Below are 12,714 nucleotides of genomic sequence, written 5' to 3'. Positions count from 1 at the left end.
TAGTGAGATCTTTAACCTTGTTCCTGAGATGAAGGTGTAGTTGGTATCTATAATAGAAATTGGGTGCTTCAGACTGTCATAGCTTGACAACACCAGACTTCAGAGTCATCCATCTTTTGTCTGGGTAACCAACTAGTCCTCTGGTGACACTCAACTAGGATTCTTCTTTTCATTGAAGTGGGACAATAATATATGTGATATATAATTAAGAACACTCATGGAAAAACATCATGTGATGCAAGCTTAAGACTTCTGAAATTACAGACAAAGAGGATTTTTAAGCCAATCATCTCTTTAACCTGTAGAATTAATCCAAAATAAATTACATGCTTATATTTAGTATGTAATACCACTACAGTGTACTTTTCTATGTTTGCTGATCTCACCTGATTCCCAATAGATCGTGCTACCCACTAGATTAACAAATATCTAACGTTTATTCAAACACAAGCTTAATTTTTCCATCTTTTTTTTTATTTATATCACATCTACTTCAAAAAGCATTTGAGGTAGCTTGTATACTTGGATGGCCAGTTGATCTGAAGGACCCCAATATAAAAGTTCTTATGAAAACTAAAACCATTAATTTGGATGTCTCACAAAAATGAAATATTGCTTAAACACATTAAAATTAAATAATGTACATTTTTCTTCATTAATTTTACCTTGGGTACACTGTGTGCCTTTTGTCTTATTCAGTTCAAGAAAGTCTTATTTAATGATATCTGTGATTACTATTTCTCTTTTCTGCAACATCTCTAGAATAATTGTGATATTTATCTCCATTCTCATTTTTTACAATATTCATTTTTACCATTATTCATTCATTGTATTTGTCAAACAACTAATGTACATTGCAGGGAGTCAAGAACAGAAGAATGGTTTTAAGGAAAGATATTACAGTGTGTTAATATTAGAATTTTTTCTTAGGAACTAATTTAATTTCAAGGAAGTGGCAACCTATGGCATTGTTCAGATTCTCAAAATGCATAATATGGACAGCAGAGCTTTAGAAAAACAGATGTTTATTGAGTGCCTCAAGTGAATAAACACTGTGTCCGTTGCATTGGGGAAAACAAAGATGTTAAAAATAGGATTTCTACCCCAAAGAGCTTGCAATATAGATGTGGTATTTTGGAGGCTGTATGTACCCCAGAAAGGATCATGTTCTTTTAATCCATTCCTATTGTAGGTGAGACCTTTTTGATTAGGTTATTTCAATTGAGATGTGATCCACCTCATTCAAGGTGGGTCTTAATCCTCTTAATGGAGTCCTTTATAAGAGGATAAAAGACATACAGAAGCTAAGAGATGAAATTAAGAAAAGCATCCAGAGAAGCTGAGAGACAGATCAGCCAGACGCTGAAAGCAACAAAATCTAAGAGAGAAGGACCAGCAGATGCCAATATGTGCCTTCCTATGTGTTCTAGTTTGCTAATGCTGTGGAATGCAAAACACCAGAGATGGATTGGCTTTTATAAAAAGGGGGTTTATTTGGCTACAGAGTTACAGTCTTAGGGCCATAAAGCGTCCAAGGTAACACATCAGTAATCGGGTACCTTCACTGGAGGATGGCCAATGGCATCCGGAAAACCTCTGTTAGCTGGGAAGTCATGTGGCTGGTGTCTGCTCTGAAGTTCTGGTTTCAAAATGGCTTTCTCCCAGGACATTCCTCTCTAGCAAGCTTGCTCCTCTTCAAAACATCACTCACAGCTGCACTGAGTTCCTTCTCTTTGAGGCAGCTCATTTATATGGCTCCACTGATCAAGGTCCACCCTGAATGGGTGGGGCCATGCCTCCATGGGAATATCTCATCAGAGTCATCACCCACAGCTGGGTGGGGTACATTCCAAGCAAATCTAATCAGCACCAAAACACCTCTCCCACAAGACTACATCAAAGATAATGGCATTTGGGGGACACAGTACATTCAAACTGGCACACTATGTGACAGAGAAGCCCAAGCTTTTTGGTAGCCGGCCTTCAGAGTCCAGGTATTGTCCTGTGATGCCTTGATTTGGACATTTTTCATGGCCTCAGAACTGTAAATCTGTAAGCTAAAAAATCCCCATTGTAAAAGCCAACCCATTTCTGGTATGTTGCATTCCGGCTGCTTTAGCAAATAAAAACAATAGACTAAAAGGAGAATATAAATGACTAATACAAGGCAGATCATAATAAATGGGATAATGGCAATACAAATAAAAGGCTACTGACCAGAAAAAAAGGAAGAAATTTATTCTAATTATGAAGACCAGAGAAGGATTCATGGAAGAGATAGATTGAGCTAGAGTGTTTAAAAAAAAAAAAAAAAGATAGGACTGTAATAAGCAGGAATGGAGAAGAGCATTCCTTGGTTGCAAGTAATTTTTTTTTTGAAGAAGGGAACATGGAAAAAGACTTTCTAAGCTCTGCCATATTTAAAATGTCTTTCTGCTGCTCACTTACATGAACTTCCTGGCTGCAAATTAAATTCTGGAATCACAACCTTTTCTCCTTAAAACCCTGATTGCTGCATTGTCCTTCGGCATTTAGAGTTAGAGAGGAGAAGTCTGAGCCTAGGATAATTTTTATTCTTTTGTTGATAACTTTTTTTCTCTCCCTCTTTTTCTTGCTTGGTGTCTTGTAGGTTTTATTTTTTTCTTTCTCCATCTTTATAGTTAAAAAATATTATCAGAATTTGTTGAGGTGTTTGTTTATTTTCATTAATTTTACCTTAGGTACACTTGTGTGCCCTTTGCCTTATTCAGTTCAAGAAAGTTTTATTTAATGATATCTGTGTTTACTATTTCTCTTCCAGCTTTCTGCTACATCTCTAGAATAATTGTGATATTTATCTCCATTTTCATTTTTTACAATATAATTTTTGCTTTATTAAAACCAATTTCTGATACAGATTTAAGTTCTTCTATTGAAATGTTAAGTTTTCTCTCATCTCTTTCTCACCTATTTTTCTTAATATCAGCATTTTTTTTTTTACTTAATTCTTTTCAACTCATTCTCATTTCTCCTAATGGCTTTCTACCACTCTTCCATGACTTTATATAACCTTGAATTGATTTTTGTGGCTTCAATATTATTTTCACTGAACTTAACATATATTAACTTATGCTTTTTTCTTTATTTTACCAGAAGATATCAATGGAAGATTTCCACACAATTATGTTATGACTGGCATCCAGCTGACTGCAGTTGTAAGACATCATCAATTGTAAAATGCATCCATATTACACAGGTATTGAAATGTTTTTTTTAAAAATTTTGAGGAAAGGATGTCATCAAATCAGTGAAATAGAGTACATCATTTTCAGAATGATGATTTCCTCCAAATCGTCAGGATTGCATTCTCTTTCTCTTGTACTGTCATATTCTTTCATGAGCTCCATTTTCTTCATTCTTTTTAAATTTTATAATCAGAGACACCAAAAGGCCTTGCATTTTGGAAATAAGCTCACATGGGTTTAAATCAAACTTCCACTTCTTATTAGCTATGTGACTATCATTTGGGCGTATAGACTAGGCTTTTATAGCAAACTACTGTGGCTTAGATACAACAGAAAGTATTTTCTTTCTCACGTAACAGTTCTCAGAGGTGGGTAGTCCAGGACTGGTGGGGTACCTCTGCTATCCTTGACAAATGAACCATAGGCAGCTGCTCCAGATCCCTGCTGGTTGGATGGGAAAAAGAAAAATTAAATTTTACTTTCTGAAGATGTTGCCCAGAGATTTCACAGATTGCTTTTGTTCATATCCCATTAGGCAGAACTTAATCACGTGGTCACATTAGCTTCAAAATGAAAAAGTTGTAAATGTAGCCTCTAGTTCGGCAGCCATGTGGCTTGCGATATTTGGAAGAAAAGAATATAATGAATACTGGGAGACAGTTAGTGATTTTCTTATCTGAGATATGAAACCTTTCTCAAGACCCATACCACACATTGTCTCTTTCATGAAAAAAAAATTGACAAATGATGCTCTCAAAATGTAATAAATGAAGATGGTGGAGTAGGTGAGGCGAAACAGGCTTCTCCTCGGTCAGAATAACTACAAAAGGGCTGGAGTACACCAGGGACTGCAGTTCTGGGGTGTGACCAGCCATAGAGGGTCTTCCACAGTATGTGGGGGGCACCTGACAAAAATGGAGGAGGGACCGTGGCTGGAGGGACACGGTTGGGGTGGTCACTGCCTAGACATCCCTGAAGATGGGGAAAGTGATTAAACTAGAGGAATGGGTTAGCAATAGACAAGATGGAATTTAACAAAGGATTATGAATACTGAATCTTTATATAATTTTCTTTTTCTTAGTTGCTAGGGTATTAGAATAATTAGAAGGAAAGAACTGAAATGAAGGAACTGTAACCCATAGCATCCTTTGAAATTTATTATGTAGCTACTTGTTAAATTGTAATTGAAAGCTATACCTTTTTGTATATGTTAGATTTCACAATAAGGAAATAACTGAAACTATGGTGCTATAACTCATAATAATTGTGGAAATTTCCTATATATCTACTTGTTAAATCATACTTTGAAAGATACTACCTTTTTGTATATGTTTCATAATAAGGAGATAATTGAAACTATGGAATTGTAACCTATAATATTCTTTGAAATTTGCTACTTGTTAAATTGCACTTGGAAAGTTATCACTTTTATATATATGTTATATTCTACAATAAATATGACTTATAACAAGGGAACAAATTATTGTTATTTTAAAGATTATGGTGGGTTGGTAGGGGGGGAAATGTGGAAGGACAAAGAACCTTAACCCCAGTGATGCACATACTCTGTGACAGCAAAACTACTCATTTACTCTGATGGGGAAGAGTTAGATGGGTAATGAAGGGTCAAACAGTCCAGAAAAGAGAGTTTTAAAGTGTGTGAAGAGAAAACAGTCTCTGAAAATTGTTTAAAATTAAATGATATTCAGAATTTGTAAAATACATAAATTTGTTAAATTTGGTACCAAGTGTCATCTTCCATAATTAAAAGGCAGATAAAGATCAGATGGGAGAAAAAAGAAATACGAAAATGTTTAGTGGAATATGTAGCCACACAGATTATGCTAAGTACACAGTCAAGTCAGGAAGCTCTCAAGGATAATGCTGTGTTATTTAGGGTAAAGCTAAGCTACTGTAACAAAGAAACCTAAAATTCCATGGCTTAAAGTACATAGAAGTTTGTTTCCTTTCTACATGGCAAGTTTTGAGGGTGAGCAATCCATGTCACTGGAGCAAATCTGTTCCTTGCAGACAATTAAGAATCCTGATTTCTTCCAAGCCATTGCTGTGCCATTCCCCTTGGACTTATCAAATAACTACGAATTATACCTATTTTTTGTATTTATTATTATTTATTTATTTTTAATTTTATTTTAAAACAAATTCAAACTTACTGGAACAGTTGCAAAAACAATACAAACCCCATACACAGAACTCCAGCATACCCTGACCCCCCTCCCCCGATACCCTGATAGACCAACTTTAACATCCTGTCACACCACCATTCCTTTCTTTCCCTCCCTCCCTTCCTTCCTCCCTGTCTGTCATCCACCATCTATTGCTCTGTCTTCTGAACATATGAGAGCAAGCTGCACACATCCTTGAACAAACAATATAATTCACATATACATTTCCCATGAACAAGAACATTCTTTTATGCAATCCCATTAAACACTGCTAAGAAGTTCAAGAAATTCAACATTGATACAAAGCTTACATTCTATATTTCCTTTTTTTTTTCTTATGTCCCAACTGTGTCCCTTTGAGACTCCTCTCTTCCATCCTTAGATCCCATTCAGGATCATCCTTGGCATTTAATTGTCATTATCTATTTAGACTTTTTTTTTTTTTTCACTTGTGGAAACATATATACAGCCTAAATCTTCCCATTCCAACCCCTCCCTAGCATTTCATTAGTGGGATTAATCACATTTAGAATGTTGCAATTATTATGAGTTATAGCACAAGAATTTCAGTTATGTCCTTATTGTGAAATCTAACATATACAAAAAGGTATAGCTTTCAAATTACAATTTAACAAGTAGCTACGTAATAAATTTCAAAGGATGCTATGGGTTACAGTTCCTTCATTTCAATTCTTTCCTTCCCACCATCCATTACTAGAAATTTCCCTTCACCCCAAACAGAAATCCTACACTCATTTCTTAACTCCCCATTGCCCCTTCCCTCACTTCTCGTAACCCATACTCTACTTTTCATCTCTATGGTCATATTCTCTGATACTTTCTTTGTATTTACCGTGGGGCTTAAATTTAACATCTTAAATCTATAACAATCTTGTTTTTCTTTGATATCAACTCAACTTCAATAGGACACATAAACTATGTTCCTATACTCCTCCATTCCCCCACCTTTATGTAGTTCTTGTCAAAAATTACATATTTTACATCGAGTCCAAAACCACTTATTTATCATTACAGTTTATGTATTTTAGAGCTTGTAGGAAGTAAGTAGTAGAGTTACAAATCAAAAATACAGTAGTATTGGTATTTATATTTACCATGTGATCTTTACTGGAAATCTTTATTTCTTCTTGTGGTTTCAGTCAATTGTTTAGTGTCCCTTCCTTTCAGCCTGCACAATTCCCTTTAGCATTTCTTATGGGACTGATCTACTGGTGATGAAATCCCTCAGCTTTTGACTATCCGGGAATGATTGCATTTCCCCCTCATTTTTAATCTCCAGGTGTTTGTGAATTTTCTAAGTCTCTGATGGTTACTGACTTCTATTTGTATTCCATTGTGGTCAGGGAATGTGATTTGAATAATTTCAATTTTTTAAAATTTATTGAGGCTTGTTTTATGTCCCAGCATATGGTCTTTTCTGAAGAAAGATCCATGATCACTAGAGAAGAATGTGTGTCCTGGTGATTTGGCATGTAATGTTCTATATGTCTGTTAAATTTCTCTTTATCTCTCTCTCCTTTCTTTGTTTCTCTGTTGGTAGGGCTCCTTTAGTATCTCAAGTAGGGCAGGTTTTTTATTAGCAAAATCTCTCAGCCTTTGTCTGTCTGTGAAAAATTTAAGCTCTCCCTCAAATTTGAAGGAGAGCTTTGCTGGATAAAGTATTCTTCCTTGGAAATTTTTCTCTCTCAGAATTTTAAATAGGTCATGCCACTGCCTTCTCACCTCTTTGGTGGCCGCTGAGTAGTCACTACTTAGTCTTATGTTGTTTCCTTTGTATGTGGTGAATTGCTTTCCTCTTGCTGCTTTCAGAACTTACCCCTTCTCTTCAATATTTGACAGTCTGATCAGAATATGTCTTGGAGTGGGTTTATTTGGATTTATTCTATTTGGAGTTCACTGGGCATTTATGCTTTGTGTATTTATGGTGTGTAGAAGGTTTGGGAGGTTTTCCCCAACAATTTCTTTGAATACTCTTTCTAGACCTTTCCCCTTCTCTTCCCCTTCTGGGACACCAATGAGTCTTAAATTTGGACATTTTATTTTATCTATCATATCCCTGAGATCCATTTCGATTTTTTTGATTTTTTCCCCATTCTTTCTTTTGTTCTTTCATTTTCCATTCTGTGGTCCTCGAGGACACTGATTCGTTGTTCAGCTTCCTCTGTTCTTGTACTATGAGTATCCAAAATCTTTTTAATTAGGTCAACAGTTTCATTTATTTCCATAAGATCATCTATTTTTTAATTTACTCTTGCAATTTCCTCTGTATGCTCTTCTAGGGTCTTCTTCATGTCCTTTATATCCTGTGCCATGCTCTCATTGTTTGTCTCTAGTTCTTTGATTAATTGCTCCAAGTACTGTGTCTCTTCTGATCTTTTGATTTGGGTGTTTGGGTTTGGGTTCTCCATATTGTCTGGTTTTATCATATGCTTTAAAATTTTCTGTTGTTTTTGGCCTCTTGGTATTTGCTTTACTTGATAGGGTTCTTTCAGGATATGAAAAATACCAATCTCTAATTTGTCAGATCTATAGCTTGGTGGCATACACTTTCTCTCACTAACCAGAAGATGGCGTCCGTGAGTCACCTATTCCCCTCAAGTCAGTTCTCCCCAACTTTGTCTTTGTGGTGTGTGGGGGTCTGATTCTTGTGGGGTTCAATCAGTGCACTAAGTTTGGGTATGTTTTTAGTGTTGTCCGCCCTGAATGTGGGGTGTGTGTCTGGGTGGTTAGGGAGGCAGGGCAGCTTTAATAATCAAATCTCCAGGTGTTCCCAGAGATTTAACACTGTTGCAAGAGTCTAAGCCTTCATTTCAGTCTTGCCACAGATTGTCTCTGCCGCTGACCCCCAAATCTTTGGTATTGGCGTAGGGTACCTGGGATTTCTGAGTGGGTCCCCCTTCTCAGCCATGCTCTTCCAGGACCTCTGCTGAGGTCACAAGTGTGCGCCAGCCCCCCAGGGAAGTCCTGGGCCACCGGGCCTTGCAAGGGCATTCCCAGCCTGCTGTAAAGATGGCTGAATGGGGCGTGTTAATTTCCCCCTTTTCGCACAACTCCGCCTTCCCAGCTCTGGGACAATTAGCTATAGGTGCACTAACGGCCACTGTCCACGGCCGGTATTGTGGCGTGTGCATGGTGTTGCGGGAAACACTCCCTGTCACACTGGGACCCTTGGTGCGACTCTGGGCTTGGCTCCGGCCCTGGGCAGGAGCATCCCAGCCTGCCGGGGATATAGCTGCAAGGGGCACGGTTTCTTTCTCCTTTTGGCTCCCCTCTGCCCTCCTGGCTCCAAGACAATTAGCAGTGGGTGTGAGAAGGGCTATCTTCCACACCAGATATTGAGGCGTTGGCACAGCCCGTTCCTGCTGTGCTTCACTGTACGGTTTTTGCCGCCATATCTGCTCCCGTTTTTTTGTTTTTGTTTAAAAAGAACTAGTCCATCTTCAAACGCTAACCCATGGTTTTCCCACACTACAGCACCTCCGGACTTTCAGCCGGCTCACTCACTCGTTTCAGAACGCAGACTCCTGTTTTCACCAAATGTACAGTCCCTGTGGATTTTGCAGACCTTGTCCGGCTGGTGCATCACTGGAACTGGTGTTCTGGGTCACTTTCTGGCTTTTATCTAGTGCTTTTCATGGAGATGGTTTTTTGCCCTGTCTCACATAGCTGCCATCTTAGGTTCTCCGAATTATACCTATTTTTTTTCTTCTTAAAGGCTCACTGTTTAATCCAATATACTCAGCAAGGGTTGGGGGAAAATGTTAATTTCAATACATCTTGCCAATACAAATTTTTAAATAAAATGCTTTTATAATACCATGTACTTTAATTATATCTCCATCAAAACATTGGAGCTGCAGATCCAGACAATTGGTAAAATGGAAAATGTCCTCGATATAGCCTAATTACCAAAGTCAGTCTAAACAACTGGCTAAATCAGACTTACCTTATGCCATAAAAACAAATCTGACTTCACTTATCCATGCAAGTAACTACGAACACACAGTTTGAGGAATATTATAAAAATCACTGAGAAATAAATAATGCAACCAATCTGGTAAAAGCAGTTAAGTCAAGATTGAAATGATGTACTAATACAATTTTTTCATTTTGAAAAATTTCCTCATTTTTTTATGCAACATACGATGTGTCTACAATGATAAGTTATTCATGAAGCAAGGAATATGCTAAAAGGAATGCTGTTCCTCAGTAAATGTACTGAAACATGATATTTGACAATAATTAAATTAAAATGTATAAATTCGTAAATAATTCCATTTATTTTGTTAGACATCCAGATCCAGCTTTTTCAGTGTGTTTAATGAAAGAGAAAATTATAGACTGCTAAACATTAACTGGTCTGGTATCTAAGATACTAAATACTTTAAGATGAAACAAATTCAAGATTGTAACTGGAATAAATATTTTAAAGGCTTTGTTAAATATGTTTTAAGTACCTTATTGTGCAAGACACACCAAATCTAAAAGAAATCATGTAAAAATTTACAGCAGCTATGATATGTTCTAAGCATTATTATGGAAAATAGCTGAAAAGAATTGGTTGTTAAAATACATGAAAAAACCATTACAATGTTTAGTATTTCTCATGGATGCTCGGTGATTTTCCTGTCACTAATCTCCCTTTTGAGCAATTGATTCTTTTGACAATAACTGGGGGATGAAAATGGTGAGGTCAGTGAATGAATACCAATTTTTGCCACCCCAAATACTTTACGGTATATATATATATATATATGATTTCAGAATGGGCCAACAAGGGCCAAAATGTCCCATTCCTAATTCACATGACAGAAAAATGATTAAGACAAGAAAAGACAGAAAGTTTCAGAGTGGGAGTATGGTACCTTGATTAAGCATCTCAATAAGAGCTTCCCCAAAATAATATTTCAAATTACCCTTTGGGGGCCTGGGAGGTTTTTATGCCTTAGGTCAATATACCAGAGTAAGGATCAGAATGTGTGACAGGTGGTGGGCTCTTCTTTTTAAAAGTGGGAGAAGAGTGACAAAGGAGACCCTTGAAGGGGTGACAAATGAGACCCACATGACATTAGAAGGACCACATATGGAAGTTGAAGGTCTAGAAATGCATTATAATCTTCCTTTTCCATGTAGCACTTAGAAATCTTCACATAACCCTGGGTACGGGTATTACAATTTGAAAACCACAACCCGATATCATTAATGCTAGGCTAGGGGAAGCCCCATAGAGGAGGTACCATTTGAACTATACCTGGAAGGATGACTAGATTTGCCTCCAATGGAGAAGGGCCAAGAACCTCTCCAACATGTGGTATATCTGAAATGACTGGAAAAAAGGATGATGTTTTGGAAATAATATTGTCCAAGGAAGGATGGGTGTGAAGTGTTTCTGGACAGTGGCGGAAGATAAGGCTGGACAAGTGGGCAGTTTCTCTAAGGCCACTCATTAATATTAAGACACAGATTTCCTTGCGTTTATTTGCATATCTCAGCAACAGTCACAGAGCAGAAAGCAGAGTCCTAAGGACAGAAAGATTGATTTGATTGTGTAGAGCAGTGGTTCTCAATCCCAATTGTACATTACTCTAATCTGAGAAGACCAATACAGATGACTGTGTCCTTCTAGCCTCACCCCTACCAAATATTCTGGTTAAGTGATCTGGGGTGGGGTCCAGGCATCAGTAATTTAAATATGCATCCTTGGAGATTTTAATGTGCATCCAGGGGAGATGCAGGAGTGGAAACTGTCAGGGAAGGACCAGGTCACGGAAAGGAAAAGTTCCAAGCAATGAGAGGCCCTTTGAATTTCAGGGCAGCATGAAGGCTTCGAGCATTCAGGAAGGTTCTGGATAGAAGATACTCAACTGAAGTGAAAGGTGTGGTGCTAAAACTATTTTTAATCTAATTTTTATGAGAGCTTCCCTTCTTAGTTTAGACTCATTGGCCATCCAACTAATTTTGAGATTATACAATTAGATGCTGACCATAATATAATTTCATTTTTCATGGACCAAGGACACTGTCTTCTCCACATGCAGGATTCATAGAGTCTCTTTTTTCTCCCTCTAACAGTTATTTACAGAGGTAATTTCTTCCATTTCTGGTTGTTTGTCTTGAAAACACCTATCCTGATTGGTCGTGCATCTGTGTATCTGCCACTGTGGTTTCCCAGAAGTTCATAGCCATGCAAAAGGATTTGCAAGTTTGCATTGGTGAACTCACCAGCATTTCTTCTGCCCATCCTGTTTTACCAATGGAGAAATTTGAACTTCTGTAGAGATAACTTCTAAAAGACTTAAAAAGACTGTGGAGGGATCCATGATGAAGGGCTTCTCAATGACAAATCATAACCACCTCCAGCCCGCAGCTTTAAAAGAATGATGGTCTATCAGTTGTTTAAGGACTGAGTTAATTCCAAAAAGAAAAGAAAATGTCTCCTTCTCTGCTGATTCCATCTGAAATATGAAAATGCCTCAGATAGGACAAACCACTGCACGGGTTCCTGGGTAGTTGAGAAAGCTCAAAGACACAGCTGGGTACACTCAGTCTTCTTGTCACATCATCCAGGGGAACTGTGGGTGAATGTTTGTCAGTTTTGCAACAACTAGCATCTCCATAAAATACAAGTTTGTATCATTTAGATTTGTTTACTCTCACTTAAGGGCTATGAAGAGCTTATCTCCAGATTCTTATTTAATGAACACACATGAATCAGGCATCCAGAAAAGAATAACAAGCTAAATGCACCAATCTAAAACCAGGAGGTAAGTTTGCCTGGCCATTTGTTTTGTCCTAGTATTAATGTTTTTAGTAAGGATTCTTCTAATTTGTGATTGTTTTAGACTTTTTGATTACTTATGACCCTCTCCTTAACTTCTAATCTAGTTGTTCTCAACTGGGGGTTGAATCCCCCATGGCGCTTAAAAAAAACACAGATGTCCAGACCTTCACAACTTGAAATTGTTGGGTTACTACTCAGTATGCATATGTTTTTTAATATCTACTCAGGATTCTGAAGTGATTTCCTGGTTAAAACTTCCAATCCATTTAGCTTCCTAATTCATTTATCCCTCACCTCTAAGTGGTCAATGCTGATTCATCAATATCAAATTTACCCTCCACCCAACAATGCTAGAATCTAACTCTTTAAGACAGGCAAATATTAACACAAATGAGACTATTTAAACATGATGGAAATTTTGAGTGAGGGCATTTGTGGTTAAGCAAAGAGACTGGTTATTCTTTGAAATAATAATAACAGGGATTCTTTTTTATTTTGCAA

This window comes from Choloepus didactylus, chromosome 2, assembly GCF_015220235.1.
Source record: "Choloepus didactylus isolate mChoDid1 chromosome 2, mChoDid1.pri, whole genome shotgun sequence".
NCBI lineage: Eukaryota > Metazoa > Chordata > Mammalia > Pilosa > Megalonychidae > Choloepus > Choloepus didactylus.
This window is presented reverse-complemented; position numbering follows the sequence as displayed.